This window comes from Ambystoma mexicanum, chromosome 1q (assembly GCF_040938575.1).
Source record: "Ambystoma mexicanum isolate Mex_15411 chromosome 1q, UKY_AmexF1_1, whole genome shotgun sequence".
Classification (NCBI taxonomy): Eukaryota; Metazoa; Chordata; class Amphibia; order Caudata; family Ambystomatidae; genus Ambystoma; species Ambystoma mexicanum.
The window spans coordinates 317,326,448-317,344,718 of NC_090922.1; the positions used below are offsets into that span (position 1 = coordinate 317,326,448).

The following is an 18,271-nucleotide window of genomic DNA, read 5'->3' on the forward strand; positions in this document are numbered from 1 at the left end:
CAGTTCGCTTTATGCTGCACTCGTGCTGAAATGAAAGTGGGAGAAAGTTCAGAGAAAGTTCAGCCTCTCATCCACGCCGATCAACAGGGAAGCAGAATAACTGTCAAGCCGCCACAGCTAAACTGGTGTAGCACAGCCCTTCTGCCACAGGGCTTATGCCACAAGGGCGGATTAATTCTGCAGATATAGCCCAACGATGGTCATGTGACTTGCACGTCACTGCAGGGAATCCTCGAGTTGTTTAAAGCAACGGCGTCCTTTTCACTGTTCGCTTTATGCTGCACTCGTGCTGAAATGAAAGTGGGAGAAAGTTCTGAGAAAGTTCAGCCTCTCATCCACGCCGATCAACAGGGAAGCAGAATAACTGTCAAGCCGCCACAGCTAAACAGGTGTAGCACAGCCCTTCTGCCACAGGGCTTACGCCGCAAGGGCGGATTAATTCTGCAGATATAGCCCAACGATGGTCATGTGACTTGCACGTCACTGCAGAGAATCCTCCAGTTGTTTAAAGCAACGGCTTCCTTTTCACCGTTCGCTTTATGCTGCACTCGTGCTGAAATGAAAGTGGGAGAAAGTTCAGAGAAAGTTCAGCCTCTCATCCACGCCGATCAACAGGGAAGCAGAATAACTGTCAAGCCGCCACAGCTAAACAGGTGTAGCACAGCCCTTCTGCCACAGGGTTTATGCCACAAGGGCGGATTAATTCTGCAGATATAGCCCAACGATGGTCATGTGACTTGCACGTCACTGCAGGGAATCCTCGAGTTGTTTAAAGCAACGGCGTCCTTTTCACCGTTCGCTTTATGCTGCACTCGTGCTGAAATGAAAGTGGGAGAAAGTTCTGAGAAAGTTCAGCCTCTCATCCACGCCGATCAACAGGGAAGCAGAATAACTGTCAAGCCGCCACAGCTAAACAGGTGTAGCACAGCCCTTCTGCCACAGGGCTTACGCCGCAAGGGCGGATTAATTCTGCAGATATAGCCCAACGATGGTCATGTGACTTGCACGTCATTGCAGGGAATCCTCGAGTTGTTTAAAGCAACGGCGTCCTTTTCACTGTTCGCTTTATGCTGCACTCGTGCACCTCTCTGGTAACACAAGGCTTCTTGAGACCATCAGACTGAGAAGACCCTGATGCTGCCTGGAAACTGGACATGCGTGTTTCGTAAAGAGTCATGTGTTTCAGGGATGGTGAACTTGCGGGAGTGGAAAGCGACCGGGTGCAAGCGGCCTGAGGAGCGACAAGTCTGTGAAAGGACTGCACCTAAAGCAAAAGAAGAGGCATCTGCCTCAACAATAAAAGGGAGATCTGGATCAGGATGCTGAAGGACAGGAGCCGTAGTGAACGCAGTCTTCAATGTTTCGAATGCGTTTTGGTGTGTATCTGTCCAGAAAAAGGGTGTATGAGGGCTGGTCAAGGCAGTGAGAGGAGACACAATGGACGAGAAGCGTGAGATGAAAAGTCTATAGAAATTCGCGAATCCCAAGAATGATTGTAGTGCCTTTAAATTCACAGGGACGGGCCAGTCTAAAACAGCTTTCACCTTAGAGTGATCCATGGACAAGCCGGCAGGGGTGATGCAGAACCCAAGAAAATCCACACTGCTGACATGAAATTGTCATTTCTCTGGTTTGGCGTACAAAGAGTGTTTCTGTAATCGTGTAAGTACTTCACGGACATGGCGTACATGCTCATCTGGGGACTGAGAAAAGATTAGAATGTTATCAAGATATGCCACCACGAACACGTCCAAGATATCGCTTAGGATGTCATTCATGAACCTTTGGAACGTGGCAGGGGCATTGCACAGACCGAACGGCATGACTGTATATTCAAATAAGCCATACCGGGTAAAGAAAGCGGTCTTCCACTCATCGCCGGAACGGACGCGGACCAAATTGTAGGCCCCACGTAGATCCAACTTGGTAAAAATGGTAGCATGTGCAAAGTGGTCAAGTAAAGGTGTAATGAGGGGAATGGGATACCAGTTCTTTCTTGTAATAGCATTAAATCGTTAGTAATCCACACATGGGCATAAATCACCCTCTTTTTTAGGGATAAAGAATATGGGACTCGCTGCAGGTGAGATGGAAGGTCGTATGTGTCCCAATTTCAGGGCCTTTTGGATATAGTCTTTTAGAGCTAAATCCTCTGAGGGTGAGAGGGAATAGATCCATCCTGTAGGAATCGTGGTGTCAGGAAGAAGATCGATGGGGCAATCGTATGGGCGATGTGGTGGTAGGACCTCAGAAGAACCACGATCAAACACATTTGCGAAATCTTGGTATTCAGGGGGAATGCTCGTGGCTACTAACCCCACTATGTGTTCTGAGGATGACTCTTGCGAGTCGCACATGGTTAACTGAGCAATTGCATGAGCCGGGTTGTCACTGCTTGTGTCTGTGTGTAGGCAGACATTTTGACAGATTTCTGATTCGAAATGAACTAATCCTAACTTCCAGTCAATGAGTGGGTTATGTTCTTGGAGCCAAGGAATTCCCAATATGAGACCAAACTGGGGCATGGCAATGAGGGCAAAACGTATAGTTTCTTAGGGGCGCTGTTGCGCGCATCAAAGATGGCCGCTTGAAAGGCAAGCTCCGGCTCATACGAACATCCTGATTTCAAAATATCCTTTCTACACCGCTCTACATAACAACAACACAGAGATTCCTGTTCCGTAAAACCTGCTGAATGTCCCTTGAAAAATTTGAGAACATCCGTGCCCGGGCTGCTGAGTAATCACGCCCGAGGGAGAGAGACGGCTGCGTGGCGTGGACATCGCCGCCCCGCTGCTCCACGGAATTCCTACTGGAATCCGGAGGCTGGCACAGAAGATCAGGCCGCGGAGGGGGAGGGGCCCGGCACTACGCGTGGCGGTGCCGAACCCTCATAGCGGAGCTGCGGAGTCCCGACGTCCTCGATCCGCTACGCCTAGATCCGGCCAGCTACTCCGGTGTCGGATGGGGTTGGAAGTAGCCTCGGTGAGCGTGAAGCGGGTGAAGTGGCGCCGGCTGTCCTGGGGCTGGGACCCGCTTCGTGACACCGCCGGCGCGGGGGCACCTGGAACGCTGCGCGAGGGCTCTACTCTTACGGCCAGACCCGGCAAAACAAGTAAGTGCAGCTGGATCGGAGGGGGCCCATGCTGTGAAGTTACCCAGGGCTCCCAGAACGACCGAGGTGATACTCCTGGATAGAACACTTTTGGTACAAGGCCATGTGAACACAGTAGTTGTTTAGAAGCGGAGGTTGCGGCCTGCACTGTTGGTGTGAGCCCGAGCGGCCACTGGCAGAGGGAAACCGCACTGAGAGGAGTGGTTCCATGTCCGCCCCTGCTGTGTGACGGAGGGGCCCCTAACATCCTGAGAGGCCACAGTAGCAGGGTTGGCCGAAAATCCCTTTGCATCTTCCGGAGTGGGCAAGTGGAACACCCCCCCTAAGAACTATAAACTTCAAATATCCTGAGCAGCCGGGGGGGGGGGACAGCCGCATGGTGGCAATACCGGTCTGTATGATCTAGACCAAGTGTGGGAGAGCAAACACTCGGCCCAGGCAGTGAGCGAGAGAGACACTGGGCTTGTATACTATTGGGTCTCTATCAACGACAAGATACGTGGGAGGACATAACCCATTCTCAGCCTACACACTAATCCACATGGGCCGTGTCGAGAAAAAAGGCACAGGAGGGAAAAAGATGGGCCCAATGGCTTCCTTTGCCAGCTCCCAACCAAGCAAGGCGCCTGATGAGGCGCAACAGCCGCCTGACAGGCAGGATGAAGACCCCCTAGAGCGCCTGGCAACGCTGGTACAAAACGGCTTCATGGCAGTAAACGTCAAACTTGACGACATTGTGGCGACGATCGGATCCCTCAAGGCCAGGGTTGAGAAAGAAAGCTCGCGCATCACAGAAACAGAGAACAGAATCAGCGCAAATAAGGACACCATCACGCAACACGGCCGCGGCATAGCCCTAATCAAAACAGAACTTAGTAAAACCCAGGTTAAATGCGAGGATTTAGAGTCAAGGTCCCGCAGAAATAACATTCGGATTGTTGGGGTGGCAGAATCCTTTGGCAAGGGTGACATGGAGAGGCAAGTGGAACGTCTTTTGAAAGATATCCTGGGGCCTGAATCTTTTTCAGAACATTTTCTGGTGGAGAGGGCCCACTGCATTTTGGCACCTCCGCCGAGACCCGGGGCACCGCCCCGCACCATAATAGCACGTATCCTTAACTATAGGGACAGAGATGCTATCATTCGACTCTCAAGGGAGAAAGGTACTTTGCACTTTGATGACCACAGAATTCACATATATCCGGATTTCTCAGCTGGGGTACAGGCGCAACGTCGATCCTATGAGCCCGTAAAAAGATAACTGCGAATGCGGAATATACCCTATGCCCTGATCTTTCCTGCTAAAATCAGAATTCAACATGGCACAGAGCCCATTTTTTTGAAAATCCGGCGGAAGCCATGTCATACGTGGAGGCGTCTATCCCACTGCCTCCCAGAGATAGGGCATACAATCAAAACGGCGGAGTCCAGCCTGGAGCAGATGGACTTGATGTAGCAGACTGATGGGTCTGCACTATCCGATTCCCAACACGGGAAACCATGGGGGGGGGGAGAATGGTTTAGAGCGGCCTAGATGAAGATTCAATGTAGTCTTGAGCCGTGAGCCCTCGAAAGGGCGGCCGGATGGATGCAGCAGGCACCCTTAGGAAAGTTCCAAGTTAATTGGGGATAATGCCCATCGGGGTAGACCCGAGCATTATGGGGCAGCATCGTCATGTTGGGGGTGATGATGTGGGTGGGGGGACGATTTGGGATGTTACAATGTTGGTTGTTGAGATATATGTGATTCGTGATGGAGGGGAGGGCATTGGAGACCCAGTTGAAAGGGTTCTACAGGTTGAAAATGTTGGTGGCGTTGTTGCACATGACATTCATCCGGTTCAATCCGGTACAAGTGAAATGATATTAAGGCACAGTCATGGCATACACCGGACCAAGGGCTAGTGGAATGAAGTTAAAGCTCCTCACATGGAATGTCCGTGGTTTAAATAACCGGGCTAAGTCTAGAAAGGTGGGGGCTTACGTTACTAGACATCACCCGCAGGTGATTATGTTGCAAGAGACTCATGCACTCCGAAAGGTAAACATGGACTTTCTGAAAAACTGGGGACAACATAGATTTTATACTGACTACTCCTTACAGGCGAGGGGTGTTCTCACTCTCATACACCCTTCTGTGGGTTTTCGATTCAGTAGGAGTAAGGTGGACACTCATGGACGTTATGTCATAGTATGGGGTAGTGTTGCGGGGAGGAAAATGATACTAGTGAACACCTATGGACCGAACGTTGATGATCCTGAGTTCTATGTAAATGTTGTACAGGAATTGGAGTATACAGGCTCTGAACAGCTCCTCTGGGGAGGAGATTTTAACACAATCCTTGAAGTCACACTGGATCGGTCCAATACAAAACCTTGATCCCCTCCAAGACGGCGGTAATGTTGCTACAAATCCTGTCGCAATTGACAATAGAAGACACATGGAGAACGCTACACCCTTATAAGAAACAATACACATTTTATTCTATAGTACATGATACAGAGTCCAGAATAGATCATTGGCTGACTTCCACAAGCCTCATGAGCCATATAGATAAATGTGAGATACTTCCCCGTACCCTTTCAGACCACTCCCCTGTTACAATGGAAATGTCATTGAGGAATACAGCTCCCACAGTTAGGCGATGGAGGATGAACACTTCCTTGAAACCAATATAGGATCAGTAGATGGTCAGCATACTCTTTGGGAGGCTTTCAAAGTTTGGGTGAGAGGGATATTGCTTTCTAAATCCACAGGCATGCTGAAGGCAGTCAGGAGAGAACTTGATGAGGTGGAACAATTACTAGGTAATTTAGAAGCGAAATACACTGATGTACATGACAACGAGACCCTTGCGGAAATTAATAGTGCCCTATTGGAATTTAATAAACTAGCGGCTAGAGAACTGCTTTATATGTCAACCCCTCATAGAGCGTGTAGATACGGTGAGGGCAACAGAGCTGGGCGCACCTTCGCCAACCTCCTTAAAGCAGATAGACAGCACTTGATGATCTCCAGTATATCAATGGGTGACGGCTCGGTGGTCACTAGTGAAGAAGGGATAAATAGGGAATTTACTCGATTTTACACAGACCTGTACTCCAAACATGATTCGAAATCACAGAGTGACGTGGAAACGTACCTCGACAGCATCTCCCTCCCAACGCTTCCTGTGGAATACAGACTTGTGTTGGAGCAGCCCCTGACCGAAGATGAAGTCGCTGAGGCGATCAAGTCACTGGCTAGCGGCAAAGCACCGGGCTCAGATGGGTTGGGGGCGGAACTATACAGGAGTTAACTGAGGAACTATCCCCAGTGCTACTGTCGGTATGGGAGGAGGCAGTTGAAGTAGGTACCCTGCCACCATCAATGAGAGAGGCCATAATAACAGTTTTGTTGAAACCCAGGCGCCCATTCAACGAGTTGTCCTCCTATAGACCCTTGTCCCTAATAAATTGTGATGCTAAAATATTTGTGACGGCGCCACCCTCCACTCTGACAATCATGAACATCTCCTGGGTGGTATATCCACCAAGCTCTGTTTGTGGACGAAACTCCCCATTTCGCTCATTGGCCATGTGGCCATATTAAAGATGGTAATATTACCAAAGTTACTGTATATATTCACAAATGTCCCGCTATGGCCGGGGGCACAGTTCTTTGCGACCCTTCGTTCCCTGGTGGTGGAATTTGTGTGGGGAGGGGGCGCAGCCAGAATGAAGTGGGAGAAAATGGTTGAACCTTACAATAAAGGGGGCATAGCGGCCCCAGACTTTGAATTGTACTACCTAGTGGCGCAGGCCCAATTTATCAGGTACTGGTATGGTGAACAGTGTACCTCCCCCATGTTGTTATTGAAAGACATGCTGCAAGCCCAACCGACTTACGCTCCATAATCTTTAGCAAGAAACATAAAGACGACTGCCCATTCCACCCAGTTAGCATAACAGTGCATGCATGGTCCATATTATTCCGTAGGCTGGGTTTGGAGACTCCCTATTACTCGGAAGCCCCCTTCTGGAACTTCCCCCGTATAGCACCATCTTATGACCCGGATGTCCAAAAAAACTGGGATCCAGATGAGGAATTCAAACTAAAAGATATATACCCCAATGGTAAATTCATAACACTAGAGGAATTTTAAGTTGGTATGGGGAGGGATCAACTGAAGGTACTACAGTATCACCGGATGCGGATGGCCTTTAAGGCCAGATGGCCCCTGTTCCCAGAAGAACCACCTGTCCACCCGTGCCTCACAACACTGTCCACACAGGAGAGGGTTAGTGTCTCAGGGCTCTACGCAGTAGTACAGCCAAATACGCCCACGACAAATAGTATCAAGGCTTTGTGGGAAGCTGACCTGGGAAGCACCATCTCAGACAAGGCATGGGAAAAATACTGTGATCTAACCAAACGGGTATCCATGAATGCAGGTCTACGCCAGATCCAATTTAAGATATTAAATAAGTTACACTATACACCTGTGAAGGTGGCTAAGTTCACTCGAGATGGCCCGGCCAGTTGTCCGAAATGTGGAAGCGCACAGGCCGATTCCTTACATATGTACTGGAGTTGCCCACCCATATACGAGTTCTGGAGAGAAGTTGCACCCATCCTTGCGGACATCACACAGATCCCGTCAGACCTGACGCCCCGAAAATATCTATTCGGAGATATTGGGAAGACCTCGGAGATGACTAGGCGTCTATTTAATGTAGTGTGTATAGTAGCTAAAAAATGTATACTGCAACAGTGGAAGAATGCATACGCACCACGGGTCAATCATTTCCTTAGGGAACTGGCTCAGGTCAATGAATGTGAAGAACAGTATGTATTATCGCTACCAAGACCATGTAAGCCTAAAGACATCTGGGCCCCGTTCAGAGTCTACTTACGTGAACTAGGTTCGGACGGCAGTAGCCCGACTAGACCTGAAAACGAACAGGCTGTGTAAGAAAATGTTGGTTGTAATTGTGTCTCGACTTTGTAATAAGAACTATTGTATGCTATGTAATGTCATGTTTAAGCGGCGATGTGTACCACCATAATTAATAAATAAAGTTTTAAAAAAAAACGTATAGTTTCTTTGTGTGTGAACTGGATTGTCATTAACATGGGTGCCGTTTGTTGTTTAATCGGGCCAGACACCATAGAGGTACCATCCACTGACTGTACGGGTTCTGGTCTACTCTTGGTCAAAAGAGGTAGATTTAAAGAGTTAGCCAAGGCAATGTCAATGTAGTTACCCGTTGCCCCTGAGTCTATTATAATGGTGACAGGATGTGTAATAGTAGATGTGGGGTGAAGTGTGGCCTGTACTTGTACAGGCCTAAAACGGCCAAAAGCAGGAATCGGATTCGGGGTATGGTGAGAATAGCTCGATCCCGTCCCCGGTTCTAAGATCGAGCTGTCCGAAAACCCTGAGCCTTGGTCTTTGGACGACGTGGGCACTCCTTCACAAAATGACCAACTAGACCACAATAGTAACAAGCATTATCTACCCTCCTACGTTCTCTTTCCAGAGGGGAAATCGGGCTTCTAATTCCCCCTATTTGCATGGGTTCTGATGAGGTGTCAGATGCAGAATGTGATGTAGGGAGGGTGACTGAGTGAGAGAACCCAGCCTCTGCTCTTCTTTCAGATCTTCGTGCATCTACTTGGAGAGCGAGGTCAACCAAATCATGGAATGCAGTAGGTAGTGAAGGGACCACTGACAAGGCGTCTTTCATGGGATTACTGAGACCTCTATAGAATACCACTGCCTTCTTGCTTTCGAGCCAGGATGTTTCAGCGGACAGTTGTTTAAACCGAGTTATATACTCAATAAGGGAACCCTTACACTGATTCAAATCCAGGAGCTCCAAGTCTCTCGACTGAACTTTATGTCTGGTGTCGAAGACCCTGGACATTTCCGTAACAAGAAGGTCAAAATCATAGAGGGTGGGGCTACCACTTTCCAAAAGAGGGTTGGCCCATGCAGCAGCAGTACCTGCTAGATGAGAAAGGACGAATGCCGCCTTGGTAGTGGAATCTGAAAAGGCAAGGGGTTGACACAAAAAATGCAACTTGCACTGATTTAGAAAGGTTCTAAATTTCCTGGGATCTCCATGGTATCTTTCAGGAGCGGCTAAAGGGAACGGGGAAGGTAATACAACAGGGACAGGATTTTGGGGCACTGGAGCTGGAGGTGGCGTGGGTTGGGAGACAGAAGGTGTATCCCCAAATTCCGTGTCTGGAGGCAATGGGTGTCTAATACTTTGCATGTGGTCAAGCCGCTGGTGGATGACGGTATTAGCGGCAGCCATGTCTGCCCGTAGTACTGTGATGGCTTGGACTATAGCGGACATAGGATCTTCAGCGTTTCCCTCCATTGCCTATACGACAATAAGGCTTCACAGTCTGTTCAGACTTGAATGTTGTGTAGGCAGAAGAGTCCTCTGTCCCCAAATGCCACACAGAGAGAACTCAAAGTCACTCCCTGTGCGACCGTTGAGGCCACAAGTGGAGATGGTCAACTCCGGAACCGCAAACCTCTGGGACCCCAATCCGCTGCAAGAAAATACTGATTAAGTACCAAGCAAATGACAGTAAATGACAGTACCAAATAATGTGAAAAGGTCTTACCAGAGGGATCAGGAGAAAGGTAATGAACCTATGAGGTAGTGGTCCGGGACTCACGTGGGCAGATAGACAGTAGTCCCAAAAATGGCGTGAGCACCACCTGATGACAAGAACATGATTTGATACTGTGAAGCTTGAAGGAAGGCCAGATGCAAAAGGGAAATCCGTTTTGCAGTCCAATGAACAGTCCAAGTTCGATGCACAGGATGATCCAAAGTAACAAAGTCAGCAAGATGATCCAAGCGAAGTCCAAGTAAACAGGCCGAGGTCAAAAATCCGGAAAAGTCAAGAAATCCAAAGGAATACGTAACGCCAAACAGGTTGCAAAGAACAGCTGTGAAGCAAAGATTCCACGGAAAGCCGCTTTTAAATACTGGCGGTTCTGAGTGCCGAGATGTGAAGGGGAAATGAGAAGGGACAGAGGGAGCCGGGCAAGATATAGTGATTCTAAAGTTTTGGGCATGGTGAGCACGGGCAGGAGTGGCAGTATTGTCAGGTGTGTGTACAAGAGTGTGTGTGACACAGCATGCTACAAACCTGTAATGTGAGTGGGTTCCATGGTGTAGACAATGTAAAAAGTATAAAATACACATTTTTCAAATTTTTCTTTTTGTAGGAGGTCTGCACTGCTTACATCTGCCACATGTGGATATGTGTGTGTATGTCTGTTTGAATTGTGCAGCAAACTTCCCAACATGCTATAAACCTGACATTTGGCATTTGGGTAGGTTCCACGGTGTAGACAATGTAAAAGGTATAATATATAAATGTTTCTATTATTTTTCTTTCTTTTTCACACGGTCTGCAATGCGTACCCCTGTTGACTATACTTCCCAACATGCTGCAAACCTAAAATTTTGCATGTGGGTTGGGTTCCATGGTATAGACAATGCAAAAGTATAAACGATAAGTGATCTGCCATGCTTAACCCTGTCATATGTGGATATGTGTGTGTGTGTGTCTGTTCAAAATGTTCGGCATAATTCCCAACATGCTACAAATTTTAATTTGGCATGTGAGTAGGTTCCATGGTGTAGGCAATGTAAAAAGTATAAGATATACATGTTTCTATTTTATTTTTTAAGCGGTCTGCAATGCTTACTCCTGCCATATGTGGATATTTGTGTGTGTGTGTGTGTTCGAAATGTTCAGCATATATTTATATTAGCCTCCTCTATCAGCCTTATTCTGGCAGTTATTCGTCAGGCTTCTATTTTTGACGATATTTTCAATATATTTTTTCCAAAACTAAACTCAGAAACCTCTCGACCACCTGGCATAAATTCAAGTGCAATTTCCCCAATACATAAGAGTTAGCCAGGGCCAGGTAGAAAGATTAGTTGTGCTCACGCACTTTTATCACATTTTCTGTTTCTACAAGTTTCATGTGTCTGTTTCATTTGATTTTTAGATAAATGTCTATGTTTTTCTGTTAACTTTTCCACTGTTGCTGCTTCTTTATGGAAGGGTGTTCAAGAAACTAGCATTCATTTTACTACTTTCTCTGCAATAGAGATTGTGAATATTGGTTTTCCATTGTGATACCATAAGGTCTCTACACACTCACGAGAGGGATTTTCATATTAAAAAGAATATAATCTCCATCCCTCGTGTTTTCACTTATATAACCTTCTCATTTAATTGTGGTGTATTGACATTACATACATGTTTTCTACAAACATTTGCCATGTGCTTAATGATTTGTGTGATTAATTCACTTAGCATTTTTCAATGCATAACTAATCTTCATAAATAAATTCCATTAGACAATCTAAAACTTCTAACACGGGAACACTTCTTTGTTGTACATGATATTTTGCTCCCTTCAGTTCCCATTGTTTAAGGAGCTCCCCTTCGTTTTTCATATAGCTCTTTGCATCATAGGTCTGCTGTAGTTCTACGTAAACTTCAGCATTTCATTGTTCCTAAACTTTCCACACTATCAGCACTCTGGCTGACATTAGCGGCACTCACTTTTGAAGTCCTGAGGGAGACAAAAAACAGTGCTTTCGTAGTAATGCAGATGACAGGAAACTGTGCATGTCTGTTCAATAGTGTCCATAATGACGTCGTCCGTCACATCGTGGCAAATCTCTCCTAATAATTACAGGAACTTAATTTCCCTCGGATGTTGATGAATGTATGCCAACCTAACAATACGAAGCTTACATGTTTCAGCCGTACACGTACGGGTATGGCACTTCAAGCTTACACGCTTCAGCCCTAGGAATTACTATGCAAAGCACGGATACACTGGTTAATACATTATATTATAGGAGACATATGCCCTGCATCAATAATAAAATACTGCTCTGCATTCTGAATTTTATCACAGAATTCATCCATGCCTCTTTCACCACTGATTTTGTCCCAAACTCTAAGAATCATGGGTAAATCGACAAGACCGAGATCCTACTGGTAGGCTCCCCCGCAATACTAAAGAAACTAAGCCCACAATTCACATACTTCCTGATAGATGGGATCCAGATCCCAGTCTCAAACGCAATAATTTTTTCCTAGACGCATCCATTTCCGTCAACAGACAAGTCAGTGCTATTGCCTCATGAGCAGCCCATACAGCAAAATTAATCAACGCAGCAAGACAACTCCTCAACTCAGATAGCTGCATGAACATTGCCAGAGCAATCACAGGGGCAAGTTTGGATTACTGCAACGTCCTATTTGCAGGCACATCCAAAGGAACTTAAATAAACTTCAAGAAATACAGAATAATGCCCTCAGAGCAGCATTAAACATCCCAAAATTTGACCATATTACAGCCGCCAGAAAGAAAGGCACACTGGCTTCCGATTAAAGAAAGGATCATCTTCAAGACTCTCTCTATCACCCACACATGTTTGAGCAAGTCTGCCCACCATTACCTGTCCGAAATAAATTGAAAGATCAAAATCCAACAGACTAGAAAGATCCCTCAATGCCCACAAACTAGTAACACCAAGAGTGAAAAGAGCTGAAGGGGGGTAGGGGGTAAGCTTCCCAACAGATGCGTCTAACCACTGGAAGTCCATCCTAGCAGAACTAAGAGCAGAGAACTCATACTGGGCCTTCTGAAAAACCCAGAAAACCGGGCTCTTTGTCTAAACTATCGCCGACCAGAAGGTCACCCTGCATGCACTCCATGTCCTGAATGGCCTGAACTCCTCTCTCCTAACTGCATGTCTTTACCCAATGCATTATTGATCTACCCCCTGTTATGAATCAAGCTTGTGTACAAATGTAACTGCAACAGCGCCCTGGTGCCCAAGGGTTTAGGCGCTTTACAAATGAAAAAAAAAAATCAATGAATAAATATTCCTGAGTACACCAATCAATGTATGTGTATGATATGATATGATATGATGTGGCATTTATAACACGTCTGTACACAAGTGTTTCTAGGCGCGACAAGACAAGAAGGGGGAAACAAAGGGACAAAATAACAATCTTACTAGGCCTTGTGTCATTCAAATCACGCAAGTGCGGGGAAGAGGGAAGGGGAGAAGTGCCAGGGAGGGTTCAAGGGGGTAGTGCAGTTAACCACCAAGTACAGCCAGCAGGTGGCTCATAAGTGCAGAGAAGGGACTGTAGGGTTGCAGATACAGACCCTTACATGCTAGGGAGCCCAGAGGCAGTGCAAAGGCAACTGGACATGCAGGAGTCTGGGCCCGAGTTCAGAGGGTGACCAGGTGATCAGTGCACAGAGCAGTCAGGTGCATCAGCATGGTAGAGGAAGAGAGAAAGCAGAAGCGAAAAGGAAGGTCTAGAGTTAATTCCGAACCGGAGATGGATCTGCTCAAGTTTGGGAGAGAGGGAGAGGCGGGGAGGCTGTTCCATAGGGAGGCCCCAGCCGATGGAGATAGATCTGCCCCAACTCTCTACTTGGAGAAGCATCTGACCCTCAGAGAGTTGGAGGTGGATGAGCGCAGAGCTCGAGAATGAAGATGTTTTGGAAGATAAAGTTGGAAGTAGAGCGGCCTAACGTGCAGGACAAAGTCATCGATGACAAGGTGTCCTTCAACCATGCGCTCTCTTATACACAGGGTACATAGTTGCAACAAAATCAAGAAAAGAAAAAGAGGGGTATACTACTGTGACCTACCCATACACATCTGTGACACCCACCAATGTGATTGTCACTCAACAACTGTGTATAAACAAGCAACCCTGTCGAAACTAGAAAAATACTTTGGCTATTCGTTTGCCTGGTGCAGGGCTGTCAGAAGATGTGGTGAGGCCCGGGGCAAAACATTTGGTGAGGCCCCCTTACAGTTTTTTGCACTCGGCCAGCGGCGGCATATCCGCACACAGGAGACTTGAGAAATCTACCCTTGAGTTTGTGTGCAGGATCCCAAATATGGTTTATTACTACTTTCTCTAATGAAGAAAGGTTCATGCCAGACTAACTTTTTTATCATATGAATAAATATATATAAGATGGCATGAGCTCTCTACTGCGCCACCTCCAATTCTCTGAGGGTCAATCACTTTTCCAAGCAAAGAGTTGAGGGCAGATCTCTTTCTTCGGCTGGGGCCTCCCTCTGGAAACAGCCTCCCTGCCTCGCTAAAAACGAGGAGCACCATCTCCGGTTCCGGAAGCACCTCAAGACCTGTTTATTTGCTTCTGCCTTCTTTCTTCCTCTCCCTTGCTGATCACCTGCCTGATCCATGCACTGGTCACCTGGTCAAGCTCTGAATTCGGGCCCAGGTCCCTGCCTGTACGTCCTATTGCAATCCCGCACTGCCTCTTGGCTCCCCTGCACTTGTGGTCTGTATCTGTAACCCTACAGTCCCCGCTCTTGCTCGTATTGTCCACCCGTTGGCTACACTTATGAGTACTCACACTTGCCACCAGCTGGCTGCACTCTTGTTTCTACTTTGTTCCTGCACTTCTGCATCCTACCCCACCCTCGGCACTTCTCCCCTCCCCATTCCCTGCTCTTGTACGATCTGAATGACACAAGGCCTAGTAAGATCTGTGTTTTGTCCTACTCTTTTGTTTCTCCCTCCTTGCCTTGTCGCGCCTAGAAACACTTGCGTACAGGCACGTTATAAATGCCATATCATATAATTAAGGAGCACCCTGCCCCTGTTTGCGCATTAAAACACACATCATACACAGTGACAAATGATGTACAGTGGAGGCTGGTACATTTCTGAACTTAAGAGGCTTAAATGTTTGTTCCAATTAGTCAGGATCAACAGAGCACAGTGAGGGAGCCCAAACCAAAGGGTGGCTTGGGGGGGGGGTTCTAACTCCCAAGAAAATGTTTGAAACATTGGGTTAAAAGTATGCATTTTATAGCACTTTCTTTGCAAAATTGGGTAGAAATCCACACAGTTTGCAATTGGTTTTGTATGGAAGCACATGGAAATTCCCAATAGTTGCAAATCACAAATTGTGCATAGGAACATTTTCCAATACATTTCATGCCGCCTTTCCACACGGGATATGCTAGAATAAACATATATTCATGCTGGTTGTTCTAATTATGTTGAAGCAGGCTGCATCAATATTTGCCATTATTACCATGTACGGATTCCCAACCAGTAAAAATGCCATGCCACAGAAAGTATATCCAGGCTGACTGTGTACCATAAGTGTTATTACTGGCTAGATTGGCCTACATTCAAAGTGGGCCAATTTAGCCAAGTAGTATGTTTGCTTTAACCTTGATGCATAGTCCTGTGCATCAAGGGTAAAGCAAAAAGAGCACTGGCAATGCTAACAGTTTGGGCATTTGTGTAGGCATGGCAAAGGCACTTCTGTATTGGTATTAGCTGGCCATTGATAGTGCCAGTGCAAAATGGTTTGAGTACCTGAGCAGCTAATAGCAGTGCCTCGTAAATGCCTAATACTTATACATAAGCCAAAACTGTTGGCTTTACCAATGCTTATTTTTAAAAGAATTTCAGCGAAAGACATGCAGGGTGTTTTTAAATTGAGTGGCCAAAGGCAGACCTGATTAAGACATTTTTATTACACCAGTTACGTGTTTACAACTCCAATGAAGTCATGAACTCTTAGAAGACTCCTTTGAGGAAACACTTGCAGGCACATTGAGGGCAAAGTTTGATGGCTAGCCATGTTTAAAGCTAGCCCAAAGAGTTCCAGTGAGGAGTTGTTTTGGGTGGGGAGGACAGGGACTGGGTGAGAATGCCATAGGGATAAGCATGGCCATGAGAAGTCATTTCACTGTTAGCACCTGCATTCATATCTATACACTTTTAGGTAATTGAAATCGTGATGTGGGGTTAGCACTTGCATGCTAGGGGAGTGATTAGAAGGGAAGTGGTGACATGAGACATCTCATTCTCACAGCAGTCCTTAAGTGTGATGTTTCAGAAATGAAGGCAAGAGGTAGCTGCTTGTAACATTGAAGCTTCACCAGAATAGTCTCATTCGAAAAGTGGAAAGATTTTAGGTGCCCCCACACAAGGAAGTTTGCCCCTTCCTCACAGCTACTGACGTTAGCACCTCTCCCAACATTTGAAGTATTAGTCCCCTTTCCCCCCTGACATTTTAACCTAGGTGCACCTCTGATGCCATGAGCCCACCCCTTAATGAAGTGGCCCCCAGGGTGGCTACATTTAGGGGTGGTGCTGAACACACACTCACAAAAAACACTTTCACCCATGCATTCAACCACCAGTTACACAACTCCATACATGCATGTATACATAAAACCAAACACAGCATTGACACAAACATCAACATGCACGCATGCATTCATACATACATACACATATACATACTAATTTAATTTAAATACACATACACACTTAATTTAAAATAAAAAAACACTTACCTTACCTCCATGCACCCTTAAAAAGCATCCACGCAGCCGACACGTAGACATGCTGCCTGACAAGAGAGAACTCCTCTCCCATCAGTCAGCGGGGTCACGCTGAGCAATGTGAACACACTGACTGACAATAGAGAACTCCTCTCCCATCAGGCAGCGTGGTCATGCTGAGCAACGTGAACACACTGACTGACAAGAGAGAACTCCTCTCCCATCAGTCAGCGTGGTCACGCTGAGCAACGTGAACACACTGATTGACAAGCGAGGAGTCCTCTCTAATCAAGATGAACACACTGACTGACAGGAGAACTCTCCTGTCAGTCAGCGTGGTCATGCTGAGCAACGTGAACACACTGACTGACAAGAGAGAACTCCTCTCCCATCAGTCAGTGTGGTCACACTGACAACATAACACACTGACTGACAAGAGAGAACTCCTCTCCTGTCAGTCAGCATGGTCATGCTGAGCAACGTGAACACTGACTGACGAGAGAAAACTCCTCTCCCATCAGTCAGCGTGGTCACACTGACAACATGAACACACTGACTGACAAGAGAAAACTCCTCTCCTGTCAGTCAGCGTGGTCATGCTGAGCAACTTGAACACACTGACTGACAAGAGAGAACTCCTCTCCTGTCAGTCAGCATGATCACGCTGACATGAACATACTGACTGACAGGAGAGGAGTCCTCTCCCATCAGTCAGTGTGGTCACACTGACAACATGAACACACTGACTGACAAGAGAGAACTCCTCTCCCATCAGTCAGCGTGGTCACACTGACAACATGAACATACTGACTGACAAGAGAGAACTCCTCTCCTGTCAGTCAGCATGATCACGCTGACATGAACATACTGACTGACAGGAGAGGAGTCCTCTCCCATCAGTCAGCGTGGTCACACTGACAACATGAACACACTGACTGACCAGAGAGAATTCCTCTCCTGTCAGTCAGTGTGGTCACGCTGAGCAACCTGAACACACTGACTGACGAGAGAGAACTCCTCTCCCATCAGTCAGCGTGGTCACACTGACAACATGAACACACTGACTGACAAGAGAGAACTCCTCTCCTGTCAGTCAGTGTGGTCACGCTGAGCAACGTGAACACACTGACTGACAGGAGAGGAGTCCTCTCTTGTCAGTCAGCGTGTCCACGTTTTCAGCTGAATGACGGGAGGCAGCAGAGCTCACTTCTGAGCCCTGCTGTCTCCCATTATTTTGCTGTTTGTTGCGGAGCCAAACGGCTTCACAAGAAACAGCAAAATCATTGCAGGGGCAGCACAGTCCCCCGTGTGAATAAAGGACACGGGAGACTGTGCTGCCTTCCACTTAGGAGAGGGGGCCGCGAGGCCCCCAGCAAGCGCGAGGCCCGGGGCAGTTTGCCCCCCCTGGACCCCCCTCGTGACGGCCCTGGCCTGGTGGACCTTATAGGATAACATACGTGCCTTTAGTGAGACACTTTGTTGTGCACTTCTTAGGAATCTGGTTGGCCACAGTATTTGTGTCCACATACTGGCAGTGGACGTTTGGTTTGGGCAAGCTAAAGTCTTTCGCCGCCCAATCATCACAGTATTTCAAATGTGGACCATAGGTCTCAGGCTATTTGCTTCTATCTGTTCTTAGTTGGCAACTTTTGTTATGTGAGGTTGCTTTCACATATTTATTTGAAAAGTCTGATTTTTGTGTGTTATTTGGCATGTCTTCTTTTTTTAGGTTTTGTAATT

At 46.9% G+C, this 18,271-nt stretch overlaps 1 protein-coding gene across 1 annotated transcript in view; it reads right to left on the bottom strand.

Annotated features, from left to right (window-relative positions):
- The window catches only part of SLC7A9 (solute carrier family 7 member 9), a 659,969-nt gene that overhangs the window by 413,122 nt on the left and 228,576 nt on the right, over positions 1-18,271 (bottom strand). The gene's annotated exons all lie outside the window — the stretch shown is intronic.